At 37.2% G+C, this 6747-nt stretch overlaps 1 long non-coding RNA gene across 2 annotated transcripts; it reads right to left on the reverse strand.

Moving 5' to 3' along the window:
* Window positions 1-381: 381 nt before the first annotated feature.
* LOC128019139 (uncharacterized) lies at window positions 382-3133 on the reverse strand. Of its 2 annotated transcripts, XR_008185084.1 has the most exons (5): window positions 2936-3133; window positions 2158-2319; window positions 1932-2030; window positions 1513-1638; window positions 382-507 (listed from the first exon to the last, which is right to left on the reverse strand). It is a non-coding gene; the product is annotated as an uncharacterized LOC128019139 (long non-coding RNA). The 2 variants fall into 2 exon arrangements; XR_008185083.1 differs by lacking the exon at window positions 382-507 and having other exon boundaries at window positions 759-1638.
* Window positions 3134-6747: the final 3614 nt, after the last annotated feature.

Raw genomic sequence — 6747 nt, forward strand, 5'->3', positions numbered from 1 at the left:
AGAGAGAGAGAAATATAATGATATGCGTTCAACAAGGTAGCCCAATAACCCAAACAACGTAACAGGCAACGCCCCTGACACTCCCGAAGAAGAAAAAAACACCATCTTATATGTTTATGTTAGGCTACTCAGCAGGCGCTCGCTCACTCAGTACGCGCTGAAGGCTCGTTGCAAAATAGCCAATGCGTTTAACAGACTAGAAATGAGAAGATCCCCCAATAACCAACAGGTCTGGTGTTTGGGTGCACTTTGGATTCCCTTTAAGCTATAATGGTGATGGCAAGAGAGTGGTTTCCTTTCCAAAGCGCTCGGGCAGAAGCGCTCATGAGGCGTCTGTCTTTGCTAAGCAACAATGACGTGCTCTCTCCATGAGACGCGGAAATTTCGAGAGGGGGTTCAGCGAAAAATCGGCAGCTGTCAGCAGGAAGTGGCTGTCACTGGCAGCAGGAAGTGGCTGCCAATAAAACCGGATGGCAGCTGTCGCTAATACCCGGAAATTGGAGGAGGCTGCCGGCGGCAACAAGACAAATAAATAATTATATACGCTTATGATTATGTTTAATACTTTTTAAAATAAGTATAAAGGTCAGTATTGTATATTATTTGATTTAAAATATTGATCAAATATAAACAAAGACATAAGATCATTTTGCTAAACGTTAATTTCCAGCTGAATGTTTATGCATGCATGTATCATTGTTTGTGTGAAATAAAACAATTTGTATTTATATTTATTTATATACGAGAGTGGCACTTACTGGGTGTATGTTGTATATTTATTATAGGCTATATACACAAATGACTGAAAAGAGAGAAGTCTCAGAGACCTTTATTTAAAATCATAATTCGCGGTTATATTTGTAGTATTTCAAGAAACAACTATATATATATATATATATATATATATATATATCTAGTATAAAGTAGCTTTTAAATTTGTAACTGGGATAGTAAGTTGTCAAAGTCAGTGCTTTACAATGTAAACAGTATAAAATATATCCAGTAAGCAAGCAGACTAAAATATCAATCAGAATCACTAACAACAATCCGGAGGGATTTTCAAGACTCTTAGATCAGAACTGAGGAGTTCTGATGGAGTTACTTCTCCAGCATCTTGCACCAATCACTGTACAACCCAGGGTGGATGTGCATCTCTCCTAATTTTCCTCTTGCAACATGGTCAAGTCAAGCATTGTTTATTTATATAGTGCTTTTAATAATACAGATCAAATCAAAGCAACTTTACAGTATTAAATAGGAAAATAGTGTGTCAGTCAATAATGCAGAAGGACATTAGTAAACTCAGTTTGTAGTCAATTTAAAAGGCAGTTTATCATTGAATTCAGTGAAGTCATCCTTCAGCTCGGTTCAGTTTAAATAGTATCTGTGGAATCATTTGCAATCATGTCAATGAGATCGCTGTAAATGAAGTGACCACAACAAAGCAAGCCAGAGGCGACAAGGAACCAAAACTCCACCGGTGACAAAATGGAGTAAAAACAAGGTCTTTACAGGGGATCTGTATCTGGGGCTCTAGTTGTCCTGGTCTCCGCTGTCTTTCAGGGCTGTAGAGGTCCTTTCTAGGTGCGATCCACCATCTGGTCTGGATACGTACTCGATCCGCGTGACTGCAGTGACCTCCGAATAAAAAAGAAACAGATTAATATAATTGAAGATGTTAATATCTATACGATGTTTGATAGGGAGCCAGTGCAGTGTTTACAGAACTGGGCTAATCCGGTCATACTTCCTGATTCTAGGAAGAACTCTAGCTGCTGCATTTTATTATTCATAAGAAAATGGTGACATTAATACCTAAATTGCTTTATTAACAGTAGACATGCATGCACAGCCATATTAATGATTATTCCCATTGCATCTTGTCATCATGTACAGAGCAGTGATTACATTTTCATGCATAATTTGCACACCTGGTAAGCAGTTGATGTAAACCTCGTCGCAGTGTCTGCAGGGTGTACATTTTGTTGAATTCCTGACATGGCTTAGACTTGTTCTCCATTTTGTTCCACCTGTATATTGAGATGAGGAGTATGAAAACAGCATTATTACAAAGATAAACATTCAGACATGGCAACTGAGAAATGTAATGTTATGGCACCTTTTTAAACCTCTAATCAAATACGTAAAAGAAAATACTCAGTCAAGCCAGCTGGATTGTGCCCTCTTTCGAAAGGAGTCTGTATACAGTACAGCAGACTTCTGAATTTGGAACAAACCAAAGACGGACTTAGTAATGTAGCATCACCCCTCCTCCAGGATCACGTAAAGAAGAATTTCCAACAGGACAGCATCTGGCAACTATTGGGTATTACAAAAAAAAAAAGGTGTCAATGCCATGGTTTTGTCTCAAGATACACATCAGTAATGTTTTTTTTTTCTTTTCTAAATGCATGTTTACAAAAGCTACTTCAATGTAAAAATTATAGTAAAAAAAAAAAAAAAAAAAAAAAATTGTTGTGCATTCACATGCTTACAACTTCAACTGGTACACCGAACAGTTCTGCACATGCATAGTATTAGAGAAAACACACCTCAATAGTGAAAAAAAAAGGGATTCTTCTTTTAAGAACTCTTAAGTTAATGTATATCACACAATCTCCTGAAAGACTTAACATGCAAAAATATATGGTTAGTGTTGCACATTTATCTTCTATCATTCCAGTCAAACAACATTCTTTTATATTATTCAATAGACTGTTAACACGCTAACAAACGTTCAAATTTAATGGTACGTCAAACGGTAGGCCCCAAACAAGGTACACAAACAACGTTGCTACCACTAATTAGATTTTATTGAACAATTAAACCAAAGTAGGCACCAAGTCTACCAAGTCGTTCACCAAGATAACAATTAAAATCAAACTTACAACGCAAAAAAACATTAATTACTCCGATGACCAATTTCTGAACTTACCGTTTGATCAATCGCAACCATTACTGAAGCGTTTGGGTGCAGTTATATCTGATTGGTTGCGCCCACGTTGGTCGATACTGATTGGCTCCCACCGATCGGCAGGTCCCGCCTACCATCCGGCTGCCAGTTACTGCCTTCCGGCTGTCAATGGCAGCCACTTCCTGCTGCCAGCTGCCGATTTTTTATCTGAACCCCTGCTGGAAATTTCAGCGAAGGATAAATGGATTTGCAGCTCTAAAAATCGCTTGCAGTAGCTCTGCTACTAAATTTATTTCAAAATTGCAATCCATATACAACTATGATCAGCTGATCCTTCATCTTGGCTGAGCTCTCAACGTTGTTACGGGAAAGGATGAAGCTGATTGGTTGGTTCTTGTCACATGACCCGCGGTGCGCTTGCGGCATTCTGAAAAGTTGAGATGTTTTTACATTTTGCTGTATCTAAAACGTATCGAACCGAACCGAACCGAACCGTGACATCAGTGTATCGTATCGAACCGAACCGTGAATTTTGTGAACCGTTACACCCCTAATATATATATATATATATACACACACACACACACACACACACACACACACACACACACACACACACACACACACACACACACACACACACACATATGTGTGTGTGTGTGTGTGTGTGTGTGTGTGTGTGTATGTATATATATATATATATATATATATATATATATATATATATATATATATATATATATAGATTTTTTTTTATAATAATAAAATAATGTTTTCACTAAAGGAAGCATACTGCTTTGGAACAACACAAGGGTGAGTAAATAATCACAAACTTTCATTTCTGGTAGAACTGTCCTTTTTTTGCTCTTAGCGTCTAATAATTCACCCAGAGTTGAAAATAATGAAACTCAAAAGAAGTAAAGTAGTTGGCTTTTTCTCATGTTTGTCAAATTCATCATTCAGAAGACTCGGGAGAGAAACGGCTGCAAAGATGCATGGGATTGTGGTATAGTGTCATTATGGTGGGGAGGTGTCAGCTAGTATAGATGTCTTTAATGGACAGTGGCTGGGAGGCCCGTTTTCTGCCGCGAGTCAGCTCAGCTAGAGTTGAGGATGCACTGTTTGATGGGCTATAATCTTACACCCTGACTAAGTGACAAGATATATTATCCCAAGGCGAAATCCGGGCTGTTGGTGTGGAAAACGCATCAGCCATCAGCGAGACTGATGCACGGCAGCTCGTGTTATGTTTTTCTCGATCAGTGACGCAACGTTAGCCCATTTTACAGCTCTGACGAGAGGCAGAAGGAAGTGTTGTGCTCTGTGAAGGGAGGCAGAAAGATGAAGTTATAGGAAGAGATGAAAAAAAAAGATCTCAGTCCATCTTAGAAGTGCTGCCAAAGGCAGTGTTTATAATTGGGTTTGGGTTTATAATTGGTTTTATCATATTTTAATTTAAGGGAAACTGAAATCCTTGACTATATATATATATATATTTCTAATGATATATTTTGATTTAGTACTGCTAACAGCAATGTCGTATAAGAGGAAAAAAATCTAATTGTTCTTAAGGACCATTCAGTTTTATTGTACTCTAGATCGTATTTTGTTCGTCTTTTTTTTAGAGGTGCACTCAGCTGTTTTTCCTCATTAAAAGTTTGACCTGAAGAAATGAACAGCTTTTTTTTTTCTTTATGACTTGAAGCCTCTGTTGTCTGTCTGCTTTGAACAGGCATGTTTGCTGTAGAGCTGCACGGTCGTGATGTTGATCTGTCGGTCAAACCAGAAAGTGAATTCATCACAAGTTCCCAAAAGAATTAACCGACAACAACAAAAACAGATTCTACTCAAATGTTGTTATTATTATTATTATTATTATTATTATTATTATTACTACTACTACATGTCAATAATGATGACAGTAAATTATAATAATTCCAACAACAGTGAAAATATTTAAAAAAATGTATTATTATATGTTAGTAGTAGTGTTGATGTTAATATAAATATTAATAATCATGTTTACATTCTACAGAGTTCTTACAGAGCTCATGGTTTTTTTATAAAGCACACACATGAAAGTACACCGCCTGCAAAATGTAAACAGCAACTTGCTGAGTGCACCTTTAGCCCAGAGCCAGACAGAGAAATGCTGAGACTCAAAGCTCACGACCAGCTGGGTTCTTTCTTTCTTTCTCTCTCTCTTTTCCTCATGTCCTTCAGGAGCAGGTTTGCTTCAGCAGGGGGCAGACTCCTCAGCTCTCCGCAAGCTGTGGTCCTCCACAACAGAAGGCAGCATGTCTGGCCTTGTGCTACTTTCCAAGTCTCCTTAAGTCTGTCAAGGTGATTCAAAGAAAGAGCGTGAGAGGGGACTTTCAAGGAAACGCGGGTGTGACAAAACGAACACTTGACTTTTATTTTGAGCATAACTAATTACTGAGATTCTTTTTCTGAACTGTGGTTGTGAGTTGGGGTGTCAATTCCTAACCTTTGATCGCACTCTCAGTTGTGGTGTTGCGTTGATTTCTCCACAGTCTCTGTGTGTCTGTGTGTGTGTGTGTGTGTGTGTGTGTGAGAGAGAGAGACTGAGAGAGATCTCTGGCTTGGGGAAAGTCTCCTGGGGCTCTGGCTGAGTCACAGCGCCAGATCCCATTGTTGTCACACGTAGCAAGGAAGCTTGTGACATCACTCATTGGACTTACAGTCTTTGTAAAGCTGACCGCCTCTTCGCCTGATGTGCATTCACAAGCCATGAAATGTTAAAGCACAAGTGATTCTTAGTCATAAATGGCAAAAGGATTTTTTTTGAGGCCTTTATGACATGTTGACTGTAATTTTCTTCTACATTAAGGATCGATACCTTCTAATAGAAAATTTAAATCTCTTAATGCTTGAGTGATTCAGATTTTTTTGAGAGGAGAAACAAAGATTTAATGTTAAATGTCCATTGAATTTGTCCGTTTTAAATGAAGCTCATTCATGTAAGACATTCAACAAATGACTCCTCTAAAGGCGTAAATATTTGATCAACCAGAAACATTGCTTTAATGTCAACAAAGCGCCTGCAACCCCTACCACGTCTGCTCTGACATCATCGCTTAACTCCCTGCTAGAAATGAATTAATCACAATTAAGCCACAAGGGACGTCACATAATGAGCAAAATCAACACATTTAAGCTTTTAGGATGTTTGGTGTTGAAAAGTTCAGGGTAAACAAGCAAACAGAGATGATGTCATCGCCGAGGTTGCTGATCCTGGCCGGAAGATAGCCGTCCTCAATAAAAATGAGTCAAAGCTCAAAAATGAGTTTGATGGAGATGGTTGATGGCAGTGTGAAAAACTGTTGACTTCTAGTATTGCTGCCAGAAATCTGAACTGAGTGGTCTGTGAATATGCAATGTTAGTAGTCAAACGATGTATTTTTTTTCTTTCTTTTTTTAATGCTTATACTAATATAGCACAATATAATGTAATATTTTAATATAATGTAATTGTTTTTACTTTTATTATAAGAAAAAAAAAACATTGGGTGAATTTTTTGTATTACTTTTATTCAGTAAGAATGCTTAAATTGATTTAAAGTGACCATACAAAAATCTATTTCAGATAAATGCTGTTCTTTACAAATTATCAAAGTATAATTTCAAGAATTCACAGATAAATGTAGCATTTTTACATTGTTAATAATAATAATTTTTCCATATATTACATTTTAAAATAAATTAATGACAAATTAATGGGGGTATTTCTAGGAAAATTAAGTATTGTGTATGATTCTGTTACTATTATATAAAATTACTGATACTGTGATAAAAGATTTTGGTCATACCTC

Source organism: Carassius gibelio, chromosome A8, assembly GCF_023724105.1.
Source record: "Carassius gibelio isolate Cgi1373 ecotype wild population from Czech Republic chromosome A8, carGib1.2-hapl.c, whole genome shotgun sequence".
NCBI lineage: Eukaryota > Metazoa > Chordata > Actinopteri > Cypriniformes > Cyprinidae > Carassius > Carassius gibelio.